The 25,214-nt window shown below is 44.9% G+C and overlaps 1 long non-coding RNA gene across 1 annotated transcript; it reads left to right on the top strand.

Moving 5' to 3' along the window:
• The first annotated feature begins 16,410 nt into the window (after positions 1–16,410).
• On the top strand, positions 16,411–24,967 carry LOC311228903. The gene is made up of 3 exons (XR_014619713.1): positions 16,411–16,650; positions 16,971–17,049; positions 24,891–24,967. It is a non-coding gene; the product is annotated as an uncharacterized lncRNA (long non-coding RNA).
• Positions 24,968–25,214: the final 247 nt, after the last annotated feature.

Here is a 25,214-nt window from a genome sequence, read left to right as displayed (position 1 = left end):
GCCGAATGGGTACACGTGACCACAGGCCCTGATTGATTGATTGAAAACTTTATTAACAGATTGTAGAATGGGTACACGTGACCTGACCGATTGATTGATTGATTGATTCATTGATTCATTGATTCATTGATTGATTGATTGAAAACTTTATTAACAGATTGATTGATTGATTGAAAACTTTATTAACAGATTGCCGAATGGGTACACGTGACCACAGGCCCTGATTGATTGATTGAAAACTTTATTAACAGATTGTAGAATGGGTACACGTGACCTGACCGATTGATTGATTGATTGATTGATTGATTGATTGATTGAAAACTTTATTAACAGATTGCAGAATGGGTACAGTGACCGATTGATTGATTGATTGATTGATTGATTGATTGATTGATTGATTGATTGATTGAAAACTTTATTAACAGATTGCAGAATGCAGTACAGCTCAATACACACAATTGTTAAGGGGATGCAGACCATGCAGTACTGTTACATTTGTGACATACAGTAAATATATACAAGGGGGAGGGAACTGTACATTTATGATGAATTGAAAATGGGGGACCCTGATGTAAACAAGACGGAAGTCTTTCTCTGGTCTGCATCCCCTTAACAATTGTGTGTATTGAGCTGTACTGCAGATATATTTCAATTGCCTTACTTATTTACATAAGTATTATAGGCCTACAGCAGTATTGTACAGACAGTCTGTGTGAAGTCTGTGTGGTTATCCAGCTGCACAAAGGCAGAGCAAGAGGCTCTACAGAGGGTGGTGATGATAAAGCCATGATAAAGACCTTCAATCAGCTGAAGGGGAATCCCTCCAAGCTGCTGTCAGCGCTACACACCTTCGGCCGCTCTGGTATCAGCCATGCATCAAAACGTGCACACGCACTCAGGCGAGTCGCTAACCGTGCTGGGCCAAGTATAGCGGCTCAACCCACCTCTGTTGCCCGTCGTAAAATGAAGCTCGGGGGTCGACGACGGCTCGCTGCGGGGAGGCCGAAGAAAAGTGTGGTGAGCACAGACCATCGCTATAGTTTCCCAACAGGAGTAAAGTCTGGAACGCACCACAGCCTGTCACAAGCAGTAGAGATGTGTCGTAGCAATCCGAAGTGACATTGACCACCAATATAGCATGTACATAAAGACCCAGTGCCTCATCCGTAGCTAATATTGCACTACCACAGGACCTAGCATGTCCTACCATGCTCTGTAAATAACTTATGTACATATACCGATATGCCCTACTCTGTTTACTTGTTTTATTGCACAATGTCGTTCTATTGGATTCTATTATATGTTATTACTATTGTATTATGCACATCTTTGCGGGCACGACCACCCGCATTTTTTTTTTTTTTTTTTTTTTTTGATATTTTTTGCACAAATCTCTCCAATATTCAAAACATCTCTTTCCACATCACCATATGCAACTTCCAAGATTTGCCTTTTTCTTTTTTGTAAGAACATATAAAACATGTAAAGGACTCATAAAAATACATTAACAACTCAAGTTCAAGTTCAAGTTCAAGTTCTTTAATAGTTGTCATACAGAAGTACAGAATACTTTCATACAAAATGCTTCTTACTGTTACGCTCCAGAGACTGTGCTAGACAAGATAGTATCAAATAACATAATAACATAATATAGCATGAATTTAGAAGAAGAAAATGAGGTCACAGTGTTCGGTAAGCGTCCCAGACACATGTAGGTGTGCATGATAGCATGCATGCATGTGTGTCTCCAACATATGTATGTGGGTACGTGTATTGATTGATTGATTGATTGAATTGATTGATTGATTGATTGAAAAGTTTATTAACAGATTGCAGAATGGGTACAACTGACATGGAAAATAAAAAAGACTTACGAAAAAAAGAAAAATACTATACTATACATTGTGCGTATACATCCCTGATATATATACTTTGCATGTAGACCGATCTACCTGCGAGCAGGTATGTGCTGCATCCTCTATCGGGATGCCACCCTTCTCCATATTGCATGTGAGAGAAAGCGTCCCAGACACATGTAGGTGTGCATGATAGCATGCATGCATGTGTGTCTCCAACATATGTATGTGGGTACGTGTATTGATTGATTGATTGAATTGATTGATTGATTGATTGAAAAGTTTATTAACAGATTGCAGAATGGGTACAGTACAGTACATCTCAATACATACAATTGTTAAGGGGATGCAGACCAGAGAAAGACTTTCATCTTGTTTACATCAGGGTCCCCCATTTTCAATTCATCATAACATATCGCTGCTGTCGGGACAAAACCTCATAACTCCAAAAACCCAACTTTTCAGCAGATGAAAAAAACTAACACAGATTTGAGGGTGAATAGAGTTAGGAGGTTTAGACAGATGATCGGTTTAATGCTTTCCCATTGTTTAAACTTTGTAAAACCCACACACACATATGGAGGATGATCTACGGAGTTGATTTATATAATAATAAAAAAATTCTAAAAATGGAGTTATGAGGTTTTGTCCCGACAGCAGCGATATATGACATACATGACATACAGATAGACAGTACTGCTACATCTATACATTTATGACATATCAGATTTGCAAATACAGTACTGTTTGTGATACAAAAGTGTCCAGAAAAGGAGTGTATATACATTTGGCGTAGAAACTGTACATTGGAGGAGGTTGGTGGGGTGGGGTTGGGTGGGTTGGGTGAGGGCTGTGTACGTAAGCATGTGTACATGCCTCACATGTGTGTGTGTGTGCATCTTCCAGGTATGCGACTGTACTCCTATCTCTTGTGTGTGTCTCGTATCCATGTGTGCCTCCGCCCCCTATGTGAGTGTATATCTCAGGTGTGCATATATATGTGCGTCTCAGCTACGTATGTGTGTGTCTCCTATGTACATGTATATCCCCCATATGTGTCAGTGAGAGCCTATACCTCAACTATGTGTATATGTAGGTGTGTGTATGCCTATTTCCTATAAGTGAGTATGTGCATGTATGTGTGCCCCTGACATGTATAACTTAGCCTTGTGCATATGAGTGTGTGTAAACCTATTATGTACACATACGAATATGTGTATCCTAGATACTTGTATGCGGCTAAACATGCGCATATGAGAGTGTGATAGAGACAGTGACCATTCCATAGATATACCATCCGGACATAAAATCCATGTACATACATATATAACACATTATAAAGTACAAGTACCATCAGATCAGATCCCCTTTTTCATATTCATCCTTGATATCATTGTAACCCCACCTTAATCATTTGTCCCCAGACCGTTCAGTCAGGTGTAGAAAACTGTCCCATAAACGTGTATGCAAATAAACAACTTGTGACAAATAAAACTCTTGACTTGACCACCAGCCTCTCTATCTAAATGTTATATTGTTAACTGTCTAGTTAGGCATTAACTGTGTTAATCTAAATGTTATATTGTTAACTGTCTAGTTAAGGCATTAACTGGGTTAATTAATCTAAATGTTATATTGTTAACTGTCTAGTTAAGGCATTAACTGGGTTAAGTGGGGAGTGCGTCATGGTACAGTTTCAGTAAGTGGGGAGTGTAAACAAGTTGAACGCGTCACGTGAAATAACGTTACGTGAATAAACATATAACGTTACAATGTACAGTTTCTGACAGCTGGCTGTGTTGTGAAATGTGCATAACGTTATGAATAAACCGCGAAGTCACGCGAAATAACGTTATAAACGCGAATCTGGTAGTATATTTATTTGTATCTTCTTGAGATGATAACATTACATCCGCATTTTACCGCATGGCGAGCTAAACCAATCAGAGAGGGGCTTCGCTCAACCAATCAAAGAGGGGGCTGCAGAAATGGAGCCCAACCAATCAGAGAGGCGTCTGCAGAACCTCAGCCATTGGGTGGGACCCAAATCACGTCACCAAAATCAGCCAATGGAAGCGAGGGGTTGCTATGTGCGGTGCTTGTATGTGCGGGGCTTGTAAGCGCTGGTCTGAAGGTCTGCAGCTGGAAGCATCTCAATATTTCACAGGCAATTTTTCAAATTTGTAATGTTGATTAGAGCTTTGACGTAAGTGGTAATATTATAGTGGTTACGTCAACGCGGAAGCATTCGGCGCACTCCTTCGCTGTTAATAAGCAATAGGCCTCCCGCGTCGCTCTCTCCCATGAGCTCAAAATACCCGAAGTGTTGCGGTGGTCTATACATGTTGGGGCCCGGGGTCACCGAATGTTTATCTTCCTTCCAGCTGCATGTAACCATTGGTTTGATTGATTGATTGATTGATTGGAAATTGTATTAACAGATTGCAGAATGGGTACAATACACAGTACAAATCAATACACACAATTGTTAAGGGGATGCAGACCAGAGAAATACTTTCGTCTTGTTTACATCAGGGTCCCCCATTTTCAACTAATCATAACCAGACATACATGAGTCATGACATTCCTAATTTATGCAAATGACATGTCGTCAGCTTGTGACTGCAACTTGTTCCTGTTTGCGGACGACTCAGCCCTGCTGGTCTCTGACAAGAACAAGTTACAGGTTGAAAAAGCCCTCAGCTCGGAACTAGGCAAAATCTGCATATGGCTCGCCGACAACAAACTATCATTACACATGGGCAAAACAGAGTCCATTCTCTTCGGTTCAAATAACAAACTCAGCAAGACCGACGGCTTCTCGGTTACAGTGGGTGACAATATTATCACAAGGAAAGATGAAATTACCTACCTGGGTTCCATCCTAGAGGCTAATCTTTCCTGTGACAAAATGGCATCCAATGTAATAAAAAAAGTCAACCAACGAACGCGATTCTTGTACCGGATCTCCTCTCTGGTAAACAAGAATACCCTGAAGACTCTAGCAGGAGCACTCATTCAAGGGTACTACGACTATGCTTGCACCTCATGGTACCAAAGCACCTCAAAGGCACTAAAAAACAAATTACAAACATCTCAAAACAAGCTAGTCAGACTACTGCTTGACCTGACTCCTAGAACCCACCTCACCCCTGCCCACTTTGACAACCTAGGATGGCTTAGAGTAGACGACAGAGTACAGCAACTTGCAATGGGCCTGGTCTACAAGATACACTACGCGACCAAGGTACCCATGTACATGTCAAAATACTTCCCAAAGGTCAGTGAATACCACGATCACAACACCAGAGGGAGCTCCACAAATCATGTAAAACCCAGATTCGGCTCAAACAAGGGACTAAACACGTTTCGCAATTATGCCACATCAATGTGGAATGCCCTACCTAAAGCTGTAAAGGAATGTGAATCACTACCCACTTTCAAAAACACTCTCAAAAAACACCTACGTGAGACTGCAATTCGAAACTGGCCCCTACAAATGTCCTAACCTAGTTGTACAGTAAATGACCAAGTAAGGCCTTGTCAGTATTCCAATGTACAGTGTAAAATGTGTGTGTGTCCCCTACCTGTACAGCCCTCACCCACCCACCCAACCTCCTCCAATGTACAGTTTCTACGCCAAATGTATATACACTCTTTTTCTGGACACTTTTGTATCACAAACAGTACTGTATTTGCAAATCTGATATGTCATAAATGTATAGATGTAGCAGTACTGTCTATCTGTATGTCATATAATTATGATGAATTGAAAATGGGGGACCCTGATGTAAACAAGACGAAAGTCTTTCTCTGGTCTGCATCCCTTTAACAATTGTATGTATTGAGCTGTACTGTACCCATTCTGCAATCTGTTAATAAACTTTTTTTTTTTTTTTTTTTTTTTAGCGTTTATCGCTTTTCTGGTCAAGCATGACCGACAGATACAGGGTGAAACGGGATATAGAGCAGGGGAAGACATTCGGCAAATTACGGCGGGTCCGGGAATCGAACTCGGAGTCAATCAGAACCGTGACGCAGCACGGCTCCTCCCGACGCAGAAATAGCGCCGAGATACGCGGTGAGCTACTGGAGCCCCCCTGTTAATAAACTTTTCAATCAATCAATCAATCAAAGACATACAGGTAGACAGTACTGCTACATCTATACATTTATGACATACCAGATTTACAAATACAGTACTGTTTGTGATACAAAAAGAGTAAAAAAGAAAAGAAAAAGAAGAGAGTATATTTGATGAAGAAACTGTACATTGTAGGAGGTGGGGTGGGGTGGGGGGGTTGGTAGGGGTTGGGTAGGTGGGGTGGGACTGGGGGGACTGTACATTGGAGGTGTGGGGGGGGGGGGGGTAGGCGGGGGGGGGTAACTGTACATTGGATTATCGACGAAACCTTACTAGGTCCAAGAAGAGGGTCTTGTGTATTACTGGGTTAGGACATTTACTGTACATTGGAGGGGGTTGGGTTTGGATATTATGGTGGCCAGTTTCGAATTGCAGTCTCCCGTAGGTGCTCCTTGAGAGTGGTTTTAAAAGTGGGTAGTGATTCACATTCCTTTACAGCTGTGGGTAGGGCGTTCCACATTGATGTGGCATAATTGCGAAACGTGTTTAGTCCCTTGTTTGAGACGAATCTGGGTTTAACATGATTTGTGGAGCTCCCTCTGGTGTTGTGGTCATGGTATTCACTGACCTTTGGGAAGTATTTTGACATGTACATGGGTACCTTAGTCGTGTAGTGTATCTTGTAGACCAGGCTGTACTCTGTCGTCTACTCTAAGCCATCCTAGTTTGTCAAAGTGGGCAGGGGTGAGGTGGGTTCTAGGAGTAAGGTCAAGCAGTAGTCTGATCAGTTTGTTTTGTGATGTTTGTAATTTTGTTTATAGCGCCTTTGAGGTGCTTTGGTACCATGAGGTGCAAGCATAGTCGTAGTACCCTTGAATGAGTGCTCCTGCTAGAGTCTTCAGGGTATTCTTGTTTACCAGAGAGGAGATCCGGTACAAGAATCTAGTTCGTTGGTTGACTTTTTTTTATTACATTGGATGCCATTTTGTCACAGGAAAGATTTGCCTCTAGGATGGAACCTAGGTATGTAATTTCATCTTTCCTTGTGACAATATTGTCACCCACTGTAACTGAGAAGCCGTCTGCCTTGCTGAGTTTGTTATTTGAACCGAAGAGAATGGACTCTGTTTTACCCAGGTGTAATGATAGTTTGTTGTCAGCGAGCCAGGTGCAGATTTTGCCTAGTTCCGAGCTGATGGTTTTTTCAACCTGTAACTTGTTCTTGTCAGAGACCAGCAGGGCTGAGTCGTCCGCAAACAGGAACAAGTTGCAGTCACAAGCTGACGACATGTCATTTGCATAAATTAGGAAGAGTAGCGGTCCTAGTATGCTTCCTTGTGGAACACCACAGCTCACTGGGAGGGGGGGCGATAGGGTACCATTTACCTCTACCTGTTCGCTCCCCTCCAGGTAGGATTGCATCCAGCTCACTGATAGACTATCAAAACCAATTGCTTTTAGCTTGTCAATCAGAATGGAGTGATTGACAGTGTCGAAGGCCTTTTGTAGGTCCAGCATGACCATGCCGCAGTATTTGCCCGCGTCCACACCACGTTTTATTTTGAGATGTATTTGATTAATTCAAGTAAAAAACGATGCATAGAAAAACAGTGTACTGCACATTTTCGTGCAGCAGATGGCGCTCAAACATTACAAGGTTCTGGTAACCTTGAACCAAAAGTGGAACGTGCATCTCCGTGTAATAACATTATTATGAATTCGACTCAGTTTGCCTGGTAACTTGTAATTTATTACCAGTAATCAATTCAGATCATACTCAAATGTCACAATTTAGGGATTATCCAATAAATTATGATTATCCCACTCAAGATAATGACGAAATAGTATAAGCCCATATTGCATAATTGTACAACAAGTTAGCAGGGATCGAGGGTACAATTCTGGCAAGTAATTGGGTAAGTAAAATTGTTCGTCAGTGTCGACCTTGAGTGCATATAGTAGTATAGACATAATTAGCATAGTAGGTAGTAATATAGGCAAGGTCGATTCCTTAGTAGCAAAGTGCATAATAGTAAAAGACTATACAGTAGGGGAGCTCCAGTAGCTCACCGCGTACCTCGAGCGCTATTTCGGCGCCGGGGACAACCGTGCTCGTCACGGATCTGGGGTTAGCGAGTTCGATTCCCGGACTGCAGCCGTATCTTTCTCAGAGTGTCTTCCCCCCATCTGTACCCATTCAAACCTGTTTCTGTCGGTCATTCTTGACCAGAGAAAATGCAATAAACGCAAAAAAGAGCCAGCGGAATGGCCAAAGTAAAAAAAAAAAAAAAAGACTATACAGTACTACTACTGCTAGCCTATCACTATTAGTACTTCTGACAGATTTGTTTGTGAGCGGTTGCCAGTAAATTATTAATAGTTCTGAGAACTCATAACTATAAATAAAACCGTGGCACCAGCAGAACTTGGGACGCTTTAAAAATAAACATTGCCAGAGGAATTTGGTTGGACAGACATCACATTACAAACAAGCCTAGAGTGTTGCACAACAACTAAAGAAAAGTAAAACTAAGGACAATATACTTCCTCTGAAGGACAAGTAAACTGTCCACTATTAGTCCATCAGCTGGCTCATTCCTGGCTATTGGTGACCTTTCAATGTGCTAACCTTTGGGGGGGGGGGGGGGGGGGGGAATCATGTATTTTTTGTGGCGGAAATAACATGTTTAACCTTCAGGTACTTGTATTGGTAGAGCTCAAGCGCTTACATTTTACATTTACATTTAGTCATTTAGCTGACGCTTTTATCCAAAGCGACATACAAGTTCTGTACGACAAGTCATCAGGAAGGGCACAACTCTATCAGCTGAGTAACAATGTTAAATAATAATAAATAATAATAATTATGGGTGGATTGTTCAGCCATCGACCGTGAGAGTTCCACCCTGTTAGGGACATATACATAGCTATTGCAAAGTGCCTGGCCTTCCCTGACTCACTTTGACCGTCAGAAGGGGGGCTATGGGAGACTGTTGTTCATTGACTACAGCTCAGCGTTCAACACCATAGTCCCCACCAGACTGGTGGACAAGCTGATCGAGCTGGGTCTGAGCTCCGCCCTGAGCGCCTGGGTACTGGACTTTCTGAGTGAAAGACCCCAGGCGGTCAGGGTGGGGGGTCAGACCTCCAACACCATCACCCTGAGCATCGGGTCCCCCCAGGGCTGTGTTCTGAGCCCCCTGCTGTACTCACTCTACACACACGATTGTGTGGCCAAGTTCAGCTCCAACTCCATAGTGAAGTTCGCAGACGACACAGTGGTGGTGGGGCTGATCTCGGACAACGACGAGAAGGCCTACCGGGAGGAGGTTGAGGTACTGGAACGCTGGTGCCAGGACAACAGCCTGCTCCTGAACATTGGAAAACCAAGAAGCTGATCGTGGATTATAGGAGAGGACAGCAGGAGACACACACACCACTGATGATAAACGGGGCTACCGTGGACAGGGTGAGCAGCTTTAAGTACCTGGGGGTCCACATCTCAGAGGATCTGACATGGTCAACACACATAGACACAGTCGTAAAAAAGGCGAAGCAGCGCCTCTACCACCTGAGACAGTTAAGGAAGTTCAGAGTATCGGGGAAGATACTCCAGTCCTTCTACTCCGGAGCTGTAGAGAGCATCTTGACTGGAAACATCACTGCCTGGTATGGAAACAGCACGGCACAGGACAAGAAGGCCCTACAGAGAGTGGTGCGCTCAGCCGAGCGTACCACGGGTATTGCACTACCTCCCCTGCAGGTTCTATACAACAAGAGGTGCAAATCCAGAGCCTGCAGAATAATGAAAGACCCCCATCACCCCAATAACAGCCTGTTCCAGCTGCTGAGGTCAGGCAGACGCCTGCGAACCCCAGCTACTAGGACAGAAAGGCTTAGGCCCAGCTTCTTCCCCCAGGCCATCAGAGCCTTGAACAATGAACACGGATCTATCCACACACAAGCACACATGAGCACACACACGACACGCACGCTGTGCACGCTCACACACTAGCAGCCACTTTAACACTTTAACATGAGCAGACACACACTCATGCCGCACACGCCCACACTTATGGCCAAAAAGGAAAGGTCACTTTAAATTAGTATAATAACAGTAACAGTGTATTGCACTACCTAAGCTACCTAGCATGTCCTATATGCCCTGTAAATAACTATGTACAGATACCGAGATGTCCCACCATGCTACCCGTTACCTGTTACCTGTTTATTGCACAATGTTGTTTTTTATTGGATTCTATATATTACATGTTGTACCACTGTATTGCACATCGTTGCGGGCAAGACCACCCGCATTTCATTGTATACTTGTATGCCGTGACAAATAAAACTCTTGACTTGACTTGACTTGACTCTTGCCGTACTTGTTGACGTGTTGTTCTGTTTTGGTGCATGGTGTCAACAAATTCTTCTGGCCAAAATGCCTCGCAGAGATCCGATTGATTGATTGATTGAAAACTTTATTAACAGATTGCAGAATGGGTACAATACAGTACAGCTCAATACACACAATTGTTAAGGGGATGCAGACCAGAGAAAGACTTTCGTCTTGTTTACATCAGGGTCCCCCATTTTCAATTCATCAGGACATATATGACATACATGACATACAGATAGTCAGTACTGCTACATCTATACATTTATGACATACCAGATTTGCAAATACAGTACTGTTTGTGATACAGAAGGAGTCAAGAAAAGGGAGTATATACATTTGACGTAGAAACTGTACATTGGAGGAGGTTGGGTGGGGGGGGTTGGGTACATTGGGATATTGACAACCATACTGGGTAATTTACATTGGAGGTGGTTGGGGGGGGGGGGGGGGGGGGGGTATGTTGACATGTCTCAGCTGGTATGTTGACATTCAGGTACTGTGCCTGTTTGAAGAGCCTCAAGCACTAAACAAAAGGTCAGTGCAATTAGATATAGCAACATGGAGATACATTGAGGAATCTATCTGGACAGTGTAGAGAGAGACAGACAGAGACAGGCAGAGAGATTAATGTAACGAAAACCTTAAATGGATTGAAGTGTATACTTACCTAAAATGTAGCCGGTCGCTGAAGAAGTGCAGCCGCTGCACTAGGGGGAACTTCTCCTTTACCATATCCAGCACCGGGTACAGGTGGACCCAGATGGCCGATGGGTCAGTCAGAATCAGTCAGAGATGTATTTGCCATGTATGGACGAATCCACATTGGAATACAGGTACAGAGCGGAACAGAGCAGAAACAGTACAAAAACATGGACAGTAAGAAAAACACACAGTATAAAAGGACAAAATGCTAAGGTTAAGATCAACATCCCCTAAAGTGCATATAATCAAAGTGCGTAATGCACAGACACACAAAACAGCACTTCCACAACCTGACTAGTAACACACCAAATAAAAAAATAAAATAACATACAAATCTAGCATTTGGTCTTTGAGTTATTCAGGCTGCGCACAGCACTGGGGAAGTAACTCTTAGTAAACCGAGAGGTAGAGCATGTGATAGAGCCGCCTTAGAGCGGTAGCGTCTGCCCGAGGGGAGGGGGACAAAGAGGCCTGCGGCTGGGTGACCAGAGGGGTCGTTGATAATGCCAGAGGCACGGGAAAGCAGCCTGGCACCATAGATCTCCTTTTTTTTTTTTATGTTACTTGTCCTTTCGGACAAGTTATGTTTTTTGTAGTTTTTTTTATAGATTTTTGCTACCGGGCAGTCCGGTAGAGAGAGAGAGAGAGAGAGAGAGAGAGAGAGAGGAGGAATGGGAGATAGACCGGGGAACACATTCGGCAAAGATCACCGGGTCCGGGAGTCGAACCCGGGTTGGCCGTGTTGCACCATAGTGCTGTATGCGGTGCGCCACTCGGGCGCCCCACCATAGATCTCTTCTAGAGCTGGCAGACTAACCCTGATTGTCTTGCGTGCAAGATGCACAATTCTGTTCAGAGATTTCTTCTCCTGATCTGTAATGTTACCAAGCCATACAGTACAGGAGGAAGTAAGAACGCTCTCAATCACACAGCGATAGAAGTTATGTAGAATCCCCCTGTTATTAGTGATTAGTTATTAGTTTCCTAAGAAAGAAAAGACGTTGCTGGGACTTTTTAACAATGGTGCTGGTATTGGAGTGCCAGCTCAGGTCATTTGAAATAGTGACCCCAAGAAATGTAAAACTGCTCACCATCTCCACCTCTGAGACATTTATGGTAATGGAGAGATGGGATACCTTGCTATGTCGAAAATCGATGACTAGCTCATTCGTTTTGTAAGCATTCAGGGTGAGGTTATTGGTCTCACTCCACCTAACTAGGTTCTGCACCTCTGATCTGTAAAGTGTTTCGTCATTTGAGTTTATACGCCCAATGACAGTAGTATCATCAGCATACTTTACTACCATATTGTTATCATAGGAAGCAGTACAGTCATGAGTGCAGAGAGAACAGTAAAGGGCTAATAATACAGCCTGGCAGCGAACCAGTACTTAAAACAATTTCATCAGACATATTGTTTCCCATCCTGACTCTTTGAGGTCTCAAAATGTAAAAGCTAAAGATCCATTCACAGACAGCATCACATACTGTAGATCCAGACACTGAAGTTTGTGGATCAGATTAGATGGAATAAGCGTATTAAAAGCAGAGCTATCGTGCCTCCGAGAAGGGGAGATGGAACAAAAGCTCAGAGGGGACTGGGAGGATGTGTACAGAACACCAGTGTGGAGGGTGGCTTGCTGATGGGATCCCCCAAAGTGAACAGACTGAACCTCATTAGACAGAGACAGAGACAGGCAGAGAGATTAATGTAACGAAAACCTTAAATGGATCGAAGTGTACTTACCTAAAATGTAGACAAGTATTGCAATGAATAAGTTATTAAGACAATAGAATGCCTGAAACATAATACAAAGTATCCTATACTTACACGACTACCTGAAATTACCTTGTCATACTTACCTGAAACAAAATTGAAGAATGTGAGACAGACAGACAGACAGAGAGAGGCAGAGAATTATTATAATGCAAATCTTAGACCTTTTCAACTTGACAATATAAACATTCTAAATGGCCCCATTTGTGTTTCCTGTTGCAATGTTTGATAATACAGTATCTGACAGGAAGTAAACATAGGACAAAGCTGTTCCCCTAGAAATGGGATTCGAATAAAAAGGTATATACTGTAGATATAAAGACGCACTTCTTCAACCATTATCTGAAATAATATATATATTCTTTTTAATAAAAAAAATCTAACCCTAATGCACTTGCCCTAATATACTAACCTACACTACTGTAGCACTCAACACTTTGATGAACATTGTTACTCAGCTGATAGATTTGTGCCCTTCCTGATGACTTGTTGTACAGAACTTGTAAGTCGCTTTGGATAAAAGCGTCAGCTAAATGACTAAATGTAAATGTATATAGACAATACTTTATAATAATGATCAATTACTGTAATGTATATTATTTACACAAAAGGGTGATCAATTGATACATGATCGCGGATGTGATGCGGCAGGACAGAGGTATAAATCCAAATAATGCTTTATAACCAATTTATTTAAAATAATTATAATAACGTGTTACATTATATACATATTGGTCAAATACAGTTTACATGACAATTGGATATGTATCAGCATTTATATGTATTTCCTTACATTTTGTAATAGATTTTCCACCCTGTTAGGTTTATATACCTAACAGGGTGGACCATTTTCAACCAAATTAGCCGTTGCTCTGTGAAACAGAAAACCTAGCTAGCTAGCTCTCAAGACTTAAACAATACTTTAGTATATCAAACACGTTTTACAAATTCTTTTTAATGTGGTTTACTTTCCTCATAATTTTGCCTATGTAAGACTAACACCATAAAACGTGCACAAAAAAAGCAACAGATCATTGGTGCTCACCTCACTTTGCTCCCCCCCCCCCACCCCACCACCTCCAATGTACAGTTTCCCCCCCTCCACCCCACCTACCCAACCTCCTCCAATGTACAGTTTCTTCGTACCACATATGAACTACTGTGCGGAGGTGTGGGGTAATACCTACAAAAGCACTCTACAGCCAATATGCACCATGCAAAAAAAGCAATAAGAATTATCAACAATGTAGGATATTATGAACACACCAATAACTTATTTATAAAGCTACAAACATTGAAATGTATGGACCTAGTTGATTTCAAAACTGCCCTCATTGTATACAAAGCCAGATACAAACTAACCCAGGCAACATTCAAAAATGGTTCAGAGACAGGGAAGGAGAATATAACTTAAGAGGGAGAGAGACACCAATGACACTACGCTGAAAAGCATGTGCATATCTGTTTGTGGAGTGAAGTTGTGGAATATTTTACCTGAATACATCAAACTGAGTAAACATATGGCACAATTTAAAAAGCAGCTTAAAAAATACACATGATGTGTTATGGTTTGTAACCGACCCCAATCGCACAACACAAGACAGGTATGAGAGTAAGCCAAAACAGGGCAAATATTTATTATAGAACAAAAAGCGGCACAGTCCCTTTAAGGGAAAACACAAAAACACTAGAGTCAAGGAAATATGGAAAATGCGGCACTGTGCCTTTAAGAGGCGAACAGGCTAAGGGACTAAGGCTAAGGGCCAGGGCTAAGGACCAGTGCTAAGTGTCAGGGCCAGGACCAGGGGCACTGGAGAGGGCGACAGGGACAGAGGCCCGGAGAGGCGGGCTGGAGACAGGGACAGAGAACAGGGTTAAGGCCTTGGACAGGGCGAGGGCCAGAGCTGCTTACAGGGATGAGGACAGGGTTCCGACGGCGGAGGCCTGGCACGGGGACAGGGGCCCGACGGCGGAGGCCTGGCACGGGAACAGGGCCCCGACGGCGGAGGCCTGGCACGGAGACACTCCTCCTCCTCCTCGGATGCTGCAGACGGGCAGCGCAGAACAAAGGGGGTCCCAGGGGACCGGGATGGGAACACGCCGTCCTCCCGTGGAATACTAGGGAGCGACGACGAGCCTCACCCCAGGAACGAGGATCACGAAGAGACGCCTTCCTCCCGTGGAATCGGGAGCGATGGCGAGCCGGCTTGACGTCTGGAGTGGGAACACTGGAAAACCTCCCGTAGAGAATTAGAGAGCGAAGACGGTGTCCCACTCCAGGCAAACGGCGACAGGTGGTGATGGCTGGCACGTCGTCTCACGCCGGAGACGCGGCAGGTGATGGTAACGTACAGGATGGTAACGTACAGAACACAGAGTGAACACAGATACAGAACGACCCGACCAGGACTGGAAGGGAGGTCCAGGTATATAAAGCCCTCTGGGGTGCTAATCATAAACTATGACAGCTGCGTGAAGGTAGTCCAAGGGTGGGGGCTGGTGAAGAGTAGAGGAGAGTAAATCATCGCACGGGTGGGGGCTGGTGAGGGAGAGTAGACAGGGAAAGGTTCAGGGAACAGGCGAATCCTCACATGATGAGTAATGAGGGTAAACAAAGTAATGCTATATTGTGTTATGTAGTTCTGTACTGTATTCAATGCTGTCATGTGAATAATTTTTTTTTCCCGTACTATAAGTAAAAGTATATTCTATATTGTATTATACTAAATTATGTTATAACTAGTTAAATTAATGGAAGAACAAATGTAAATGTAAGGGGGTAGGGATCTATAAGCTTAGCTTCCCTCTACACCTTTTTTGGACATGTCTGCTAACTAAATACATTGCTCTTGACTTTTAGTTTATAATTCCTTTTTTTGAATGTTTTTTTTTTAATTGTTTTTAAAAAAAATAAAAAAATGTTGTTGTTATGATTGTTCTGTTTGACGGAGCTAGATACCGTGATTTGTTTGAAGGAATATGAAGAATACATGTTCAAAAATAAACTTTTTCATTCATTAATTAATTCGTCAAATGTATATACTCTCTTTTTTAGACTCTTTTTGTATCATAAACAGTACTCAAGTTTCAAGTTTCTTTAATAGTTGTCATACAGAAGTACAGAATACTTTTATACAAAATGCTTCTTACTGTTACGCTCCAGAGACTGTGCAAGACAAGATAAGTATGAAATAAAATAACATAGTATAGCATGTAAATTAGAAGTAAAAAAAATAAATAAAATGAGGTCACAGTGTTCAGTATAGACATATGTACAATGTTCGATGCAGAATAGACGTAACTGAGTTACCATATAATATACAATATACTATGCAGTGTACTAATATACAATTGTGGGGGACAATAATGGACAATAGAATTCACATTCATATTCTGTCACCTCCATGTTCATTGTTATGCACAGGGTGTGGTTAGAGGGCATTGACGTTATGTAGTCACACGGGTTGACGTGATGACGTATTAGTTTGTATTAAGGAAGTAGGAAGTAAACATGACACGTTACGTGTATTGCATCTAAACAACCGTCTGGCAGTCTGTTTGTTCCGCACTCCTACATTGGTGACTCTGACGTTCGTTTTTGGACGCTTCCAAAGACTGGATTACATTTTTGAACAAGCAAACATGGCTGTGCAAATGAAGCTACCGGAGTTCTGGGAGCAGCAGGCTGCTGTTTGGTTCGCGCAAACGGAGGCGCAGTTCGCTATACGGAGGATAACAGCGGATGATACAAAGTATTATTACGTGGTATCGGCGCTCGGCGGGGCTACCGCATCCAGAGTAGCACATCTGCTCGGGAATCCTCCGGAGGATAGTAAGTACGACACACTGAAAGACGTACTGCTGGAAACGTTTGGTCAAACGGAGTCTGAGCGTGCACGTCAGCTACTGTCTTTGCCGGGCTTGGGCGATGCTAAGCCATCGGAGCTAATGGATCGAATGTTGGCTTTACTACCAGGCAACCACAAGCCTTGTTTTATCTTTAAGGAGCTATTTCTGCAGCAGCTACCATGGCAAGTGCGGTCGGCTTTGGCTAACTCTCCCATTATAGACTATCGGGCATTGGCTAAAGAGGCTGATAGGTTTTTCTCTGCTACACAACAGTGTCAGGTGGCTAACAATATTGTGTACCAGGTGGATGACTCTCCGCCCCCTGCTGTTGCTGCTGCCCTGTCCAGAGCCCCCGCCCCGGCCCAGAGACAAAAGCCCACAGGTATGTGTTTCTACCATGCACAGTTTGGCTCTAAGGCTAGAAAATGCCTACCCCCATGTAACTACCCCCATGCCAAGGGGTCGGGAAACGAGAGGGCCAGCACCTGCTAGCTGCCATGAGTGTTGGCCATGAAGGCAGTTTATTATTTATTAGAGACACACTTTCTGGGCGGCGTTTTTTGTGCGACACTGGGGCCACTGTGAGCGTTTTACCCGCATCTGTTTTGGATATACAAGCCGGAGTACGGGGTTCACCACTAGAGGCGGCCAACGGCAGTCCCATACGGACCTATGGTGAACGGCATGTGACATTGTGTTTGGAGGGACAACATTTCTCATGGACGTTTGTTACCGCTGAGGTGTCTAACCCATTGTTAGGTGCAGATTTTTTGTGTGCCCATGGGCTGCTGGTGGACATTAAAAACCGGCGCTTGGTCAGCGCAGAGACTTTTAGCTCATTCCCATGTGAACTCAGTGGTTCTAGCTCCTCAAGGCTGTCCAGTACCCTTACTGCCTCTGAGTTCTCGAGTATGTTGGCGGAGTTCCCAGTTCTTACCATGCCAACTTTTTCAGCAGCTACAGCTAAGCACGGTGTGGAACATTATATACCGACTGCAGGCCCGCCAGTACATGCCCGTGCACGGCGCCTGGATCCAGGTAAACTGGCTATTGCTAAAGCGGAGTTTGAGGCGATGGAGTGCCTCGGCATAGTGCGCCGGTCCAATAGCCCCTGGGCCTCGCTACTCCATATGGTGCCAAAGGCATATATCCAGTGTATGAGCAGCTAGTCGATGGTCACTGGCAACCCCTTGCCTTTTTTAGTCGGCAGCTCAGAGCCAGTGAGCGCAATTACAGCACTTTTGACCGGGAGCTCCTCAGCCTCTATCTGGCGGTACGGCATTTCCGTTTCCTGTTGGAGGGCCGACCATTCACAGCATTTGTCGATCACAAACCGTTGACCTTTGCTATGGCCAAGGTCTCAGAGCCATAGTCCGCTCGCCAGCAACGCCAGTTGTCCTCCATCTCGGAGTTTACAACAGACATCCAACAGGTGGCCGGGAAGGACAACCCTGTCGCCGACTGCCTCTCTCGTGCTATCATCAGTACGGTCCACCTCGGGATTGATTATGCACAGATGGCAGCCGATCAGCTTTCCAACAAGGACGTCCAGGCATGTAGGACCACCGATACAGGTCTTCAGTTGGTGGACATCTCTTTTAATGACACTGGTTCTACGCTCCTGTGTGACATCTCACTTGGGCAGCCTCGCCCTGTTGTCCCTGCCGCTTGGAGGAGGCGTGTTTTCGACGCCCTTCACTGCCTTTCTCACCCGGGCAGGAAACCATCTCAGCTGTTGGTGGCAGCCAAGTTCGTCTGGCACGGTCTTAAAAAGGATGTTCGGGATTGGGCTAATTCTTGTCTAGAGTGTCAACGGGCCAAGGTACACCGCCACACCAAGGCCCCACTAACCCCTTTCAATGTGCCTGAAAGGCGGTTTGATCATGTGCACATAGACTTGGTTGGGCCACTGCCACCATCACACGGTTGCACCCACCTCCTTACCATGATTGACAGGACAACCCGTTGGCCAGAGGCCGTGCCACTATCTTCAACTACATCTGCCGACATTGCACGAGCATTCATCGGCACCTGGGTTGCCCGTTTTGGTGCTCCATCGGATATAACCTCCGACCGGGGGCCTCAGTTTACATCGGAGCTCTGGAATGCTGTGGCCCAGGGTCTCGGGGTAAAGCTGCACCGTACAACGGCTTATCACCCTCAAGCCAATGGACTGTGCGAGAGGTTTCATAGGTCAATGAAGGCCGCATTCAGGGCCAGTCTTCGGGACAATGGGTGGGTTGACAGACTTCCGTGGGTCATGCTGGGCCTCCGATCAGCCCCTAAGGAAGATCTTCAGTCCTCCTCAGCCGAACTGGTTTATGGGCAGCCATTGCGAGTCCCCGGGGATTTCATGCCCAACACCACAACGCCTTGGTCTGCTGGCCAGCAACGGTCTGTTTTCCTGGACAATGCCAAGGTATTTAGGCCGGTGCCTACGTCACAGCACATTGTGCCCCAGGCTTATATTCCACCGGATCTCCATACAGCAAAGTACATCTTTGTCCGCCATGATGCCCATCGGTCGCCACTACGGCCACCATATGAGGGGCCTTTTCGTGTTCTGGAGACAGGGGACAAGTCATTTGTAGTCGAAATAGGAGGGAAACCGGACCACATTTCAGTGGACCGTCTGAAACCGGCTCATGTGGACCTGGACCGTCCGGTTCCTGTAGCTCAGCCGCCGCGGCGCGGCCGCCCTCCGGCCATCAAAACCTCAGACCGCCCTCCGGGGTCTATGGGTTCCACCATGACGCAGGGTTTCCCCCTGGCCGTTAAGTCCTCAGACCACCCTCTGGTGGTAACTGGTCCCGTCGCTACACAGACTCTGGACACCCGAAGCCGCTTCGGCAGGATTTTACAGGATTTTAAAGTGTGTTTGTGTGATCTAAGGTGTGGAGAGTGGGTGCTGCAGTGTGTTGTTTGTTTAAGTGAGTGTGTGCGTGTGGGTGTGTGTGCTGTGTGCATTTGATGGTTGTTGCATAGTGTTTATTGTTCGTTTAGCAGCCTGATGGCCTGGGGATAGAAGCTTCTTCTGAGTCTTTCTGTGCTCGCCTTAAGACTCCGGTATCGCTTGCCTGACCGCAGCAGTTCAAAGAGGCAGTTGTTCGGGTGGCTGGAGTCCTTGATGATTCTCTTAGCCTTCCCCCTGCATCGCTTGTTGTAAATGTTCTGGAGGGTGGGAAGCCCCCCTCCAATTGTGCGTTCGGCTGAACGTGTCACTCTTTGTAGTCTGCTACGGTCTTGTGCAGTGCTATTCCCAAACCAGGAGGTGATGTTGCCAGTCAGGATGCTCTCTATTGTACATGAGTAGAAGTTCCTAAGGATCTTCTGACTGACTTGGAACTTCCTTAGGCGCCTGAGGAAGTAGAGGCGTTGTCGTGCCTTCTTCACAACACTGTCAATGTGTGTGGTCCATGTCAAGTCCTCAGATATGTGGGCTCCGAGGTACTTGAAACTGTTCACTCTCTCAACCGGTGCCCCGTCGATGCTGAGGGGGCTGTAGTCCTTGACCCCCGACCTCCTGAAGTCCACAATCATCTCTTTTGTTTGGCTGACGTTCAGGGAGAGGCAGTTCTCCTGACACCACTGTGACAGATTCTCTACCTCTTCCAGGTAGGCCCTCTCGTCGTTGGCAGAGATCAGGCCCACCACTACAGTGTCATCAGCAAATTTGATGATTGTGTTGTTGTTCCGCTGTGCCACGCAGTCATGTGTGTACAGGGAGTAGAGGAGGGGGCTCAGAACACAGCCCTGGGGGGCACCTATGTTGAGCGTGATGGATGAGGAGGTCCAGTTGCCTGCTCTTACCACCTGGGGTCTGCCCGTCAGGAAGTCCAAGACCCACTGGCAGAGGTCATAGTTCAAGCCCAGGTCCCTGAACTTGGCTATGAGTTTGGAGGGGACTATGGTATTGAATGCTGAGCTGTAGTCGATGAACAGCATTCTCACGTAGTTCCCCTGCCTCTTGTCCAGGTGTGATGCTGCTGTGTGCAGCACATGGGCTATGGCGTCCTCCGTGGACCTGTTGGGGCGATATGCAAATTGCAGGGGGTCCAGGTTGATGGGGAGGGAGGAACAGATGTAGCCCTTCACTAGCTTCTCAAAGCACTTCATGGCTATGGAGGTGAGGGCTACAGGGCGGTAGTCGTTGAGGCAAGCGGGCGTAGATTTTTTGGGTACAGGGATGATGGTGGACTTCTTCAGACAGGTGGGGATGACAGCCTGTTCCAAGGACAGGTTAAAGATGTCAGTGAATACCGGGGCCAGTTGGTCGGCACAGACTTTTAGGACGCGGCCGGGGATGCCGTCCGGTCCTGCTGCCTTCCTGATATTCACTTTTTTAAAGGTCCGCCTCACCTCATGCTCTGTTACCCTGAACACTGAGTCTCCATCAGCAGACCCCCCCCCCCCCCATTGCCGCGGTTTGTAGGCTGGTGTTGTTATTCACAGCCTCAAACCTTGCATAGAAGGAATTGAGATCATTTGCTAAGGAGATGTCACTGTTCAGTTTGAGGGAGGTGCCTTTGTAGTCTGTCATTGTTCTGAGGCCCTGCCACATACCTCTAGAGTCAGCCTGTTCAAACTGAAGTTCAACTTTATCCCTGTAACGCCGTTTTGCCTCTATTACTGCTCTCCTGACGTTGTATCTTACCGTCTTGTGTTCTTCCATGTTGCCTGTCACCAGCCCGGTGATGTAGGCTGAGGTGCGCACTTTCAGAGCCTCACGGACGGATTTATCTACCCAGTACTGTATTTGTAAATCTGGTATGTTATAAATGTATAGATGTAGCAGTACTGTCTATCTGTATGTGATGTATGTCATATATGATGAATTGAAAATGGGGCACCCTGATGTAAACAAGATGAAAGTCTTTCTCTGGTCTGCACCCCCTTAAAGGGACACTCCAACATTTTGGGAAATTAGCTTATTTGCCATCTACCCTGGAGTTAGACAAGAAGATACATACCTTTTTCTTCTCTGTGCATGCAGTAGGAGTAGGAAGACATTGGGAACTAGGCTAATGGAGGAACCTACTTCCAGTGACTGACGCTAAGCTAGGCTAACGGTGTGCGTCTTCCTACTCCTACTGCATGCACAGAGAAGAAAAAGGTATGTATCTTAACACTCCAACATTTTGGGAACCCTGGAGTTAGACAAGAAGATGCATACCTTTTTCTTCTCTGTGCATGCAGTAGTAGGAAGACATTGGGAACTAGGCTAATGGAGGAACCTACTTCCAGTGACTGACGCTAAGCTAGGCTAACGGTGCGCGTCTTCCGTACTCCTACTGCATGCACAGAGAAGGAAAAAGGTATGTATCTTCTTGTCTAACTCCAGGGTAGATGGCAAATAAGCAAATTTCCCAAAATGTTGGAGTTTTCCTTTAACAATTGTGTGTATTGAGCTGTACTGTATTGTACCCATTCTGCAATCTGTTAATACAATTTTCAATCAATCAATCAATTCTTAAAATTGTCCACCAAATGAGTGATTCCACTTCCTGAATGTTGGTTCATGGTAATTGTAGTTCTCTTTTGTTCAGAAGGCTAAAAACCACAAACTAACAGGGCTGAATGCAATTTTGGTGACACAGTAAATTCAATAAAATAAATGTCCATATTTTATATAACTATATGATACTAAAGGCATATTTCAACTTATTTATAATTATATTGCAAATGTTTCTAATTGAAACTGAACATTTGCTTTGGGGACATTGTAAAAAGGGGTGTATGTGCCTAAAGTTTTTATTTAAAATAATATATATAGTACATGCATTTTTGTGTGTTCGTGTTATAAAGAGGACCTCAATCTATAATAAAAGCCTTTCATTATAAACATGTGATTCATTTGAAGATATAACTAGTTATATCGAAGGTTATCCTATAACCCTAGTTACATGAGTTCTTGTGAGGGTTCTGCTCTATTGGATTTGACCTCATGACCTATATATCACTGAAAGGTTTCCGCTACATGCACCTTCACTTGTCTGGCCACGCCCATTTCCGCCCATGCATATAAGCGAGGGGTGTGACCGTGCTTCTTCCTTCCCGAGTCTTGACCTTCATTCGGAAGACAATCAGGGGTCCTCAGTGAGTGAGAGCAGAACGCTCACAAGAACTCATGTAACTAGGGTTATAGAATAACCTTCATTACATTTCGTTCTTGTATCTCGTTCTGCTCTATGGGACACAGGAATGGAGCAGGACGCGGAGAGCCCGACAAATGCACCCGCTGAGGTCCCCTTACAACCATCAGAACATTGGGGAGGGTCCGGGCCTTAGAGGGGTTAACTGCTAATAAACAAAACTTGGCCACACGAGCACCTGCGGCTCCATTCACAAGCAAGAATTGCCCCGTTTACACTAATACTCTACGTTCGAGGCACACACAAAACACATTCAGTGAAATGTTTACACGCTGCTTCAATCAAAAACTTGTCCCTCCTAAGAGGGTCTCTTTATTGAAGGGGAATATGGGGGTTTACGTTGTAAAAGAGAAAAACAGAGGAAGAGAGAGGTGAAGGAAAGGGGGGATACAGCCTAAACTAAGCTAAGCCTAGTCCCGCTCCCCTTACCTGCTGCTGGGTGCAGCGCATTCTCCTCAAGGTGCGCTCCATCTGCCACCTCTCTCCATGTTTACGTCTCGCGTCTCAGGTCTCTCGCCATCTGGCGTCGGGGAATTGAACCCCGACTTTTGCCAGCGAGGCATCAAAAATGAAACCCCCGCCCCCTCCAAGTAACACCTCTGGGATGTGATGGTAGGAGAGCGCAAGGCCCTCTCTGGCACCAGCTCTTCCGCAGAACCGAAGGGGTTTTCCCTCCGCGGCCCGCGTACTCTTCCTCCTTCTACTAACACCCGCCCTGCTCGCTCACCACCGCTCTTAACGGCGGGAGCAAGCAGGCGGAGAGCTTGTACCGCAATCGTCTGCCATACGTTTGATGGAGACACCGGAGCTACCTTCCTCACGAGTGAGGGGCGCTCAATGGGCGGCACTACACCCAGCATCGCAGGCCATCGGGGCGAGTGGCAGAGGTTGGGAGGAGGGAGCGCTAGTGGAGCCCCAAGAAGGGCTTCTCGAGTCTTGGTGGTGATGCCATCTCGAAGAAACAGCAACAAGAAAAACTATAAGCTAATTTCCAGTCTAAAGCGCGCTTGTAGCCAAACGCTTCCGAATGAAAATATGAGGGAAGGGAGAAGCACGGTCACACCCCTCGCTTATATGCATGGGCGGAAATTGACGTGGCCGGACAAGTGAAGGTGCATGTAGTGGGAACCTTTCAGTGATATATAGGTCATGAGGTCAAATTAGACGGCGGGCCGGAGCTTGCTAGAGGCTTTCGTTAGTGAAATGATTGATCTGGTTGTAGAGGATATGCTATATTAACACATTTCCGTTTGTTGGCAACAGTGTTTGGGTCATAGTTTTATGAACATTTATGTTTTGATAGCTAAAAACGACTTACATTGCTGAAAAGGGGCGTTGCTGCAGAACCAATCAAAACGCGTTACGTCAAGTGACTTGATTTCTCCCAATGACATTCCTCTAGCTCAGGAACAAGGAAGTGAATATCGCCTCCGGTGTCTTGACAACAGTGGACTTTGCTCTGCATCGGTAAGGTCTGACTCTTAATTCATATACATTAATATTGAAATGCATTTTTACAGCATTATTCAAACGTGATAGGAAGTTATGAGTCATCAGCAGTTTATATGCAGTCCATTTTGCCTTCAGATTACACATGGCAAATGGTGTAGCCAGTTTACATAGACTAACGTTACGTTAGCTATAGTAACTTTCTCAGATAGCAATCTAACATTAACGTTAGTGGAAATCAAACAACTCTAACCCAATACTAATAATAGTTGTTTCACATTCTTGTTGGGTGTTACACTATGAATGACCTCTTGGTATAGCGGTCTGTGTTGTTGCCCGCGGCGTTCGAAGTTTGAGGTGACATTGTCACAACCGTTACATATGTACAAAATATACTGTCTCATAAATATACTCTTCCAATATATAAATATATTGTTTTAGATGCTGTTGTCACTATGAATAAAAAATGGGGGACCCTGATGTAAACAAGACAAACGTCTTTCTCTGGTCTGCATCCCCTTAACAATTGTTTGATATTGGATGGTCCCTGTGCTGTTGTTTTTCTTGTACAGAAATACTGTGTAATCGCTGTAACATCTGAAATGGTACTTTGCCTCTGCAGCAACCAGATCCACCCCACGTATATGGAGGAGCGGGCCTCTGCTGCATCACACAGCCTACCAGCTGTCAGTGTTTCACATGTTGTAAGACTCTCCTTGACCTTCTTCCGACTGTGACTTTCTGTGAAATATTTCTCACGTCTGCATATTACACATTGGACTGGAAGGAGATGTGGTTTTTCTTTGTATGGGAATCCTTATTGGTTTATCAGCTAGAGGTGTCCAAAGATATGCATGAGTAAACATTTAATTTAAATGTAAGATTACGAAAAACGATGACCACAAAACAGTTGCCAACAAACGTATTTTGACTTAACATAATAACT

The sequence above is a fragment of the Notolepis coatsorum genome, assembly GCF_963971535.1.
Source record: "Notolepis coatsorum genome assembly, chromosome: 5".
Lineage (NCBI taxonomy): Eukaryota > Metazoa > Chordata > Actinopteri > Aulopiformes > Paralepididae > Notolepis > Notolepis coatsorum.
Note: the sequence above shows the minus strand (reverse complement) of the source record. Positions and strands in the feature narration are given on the sequence as shown.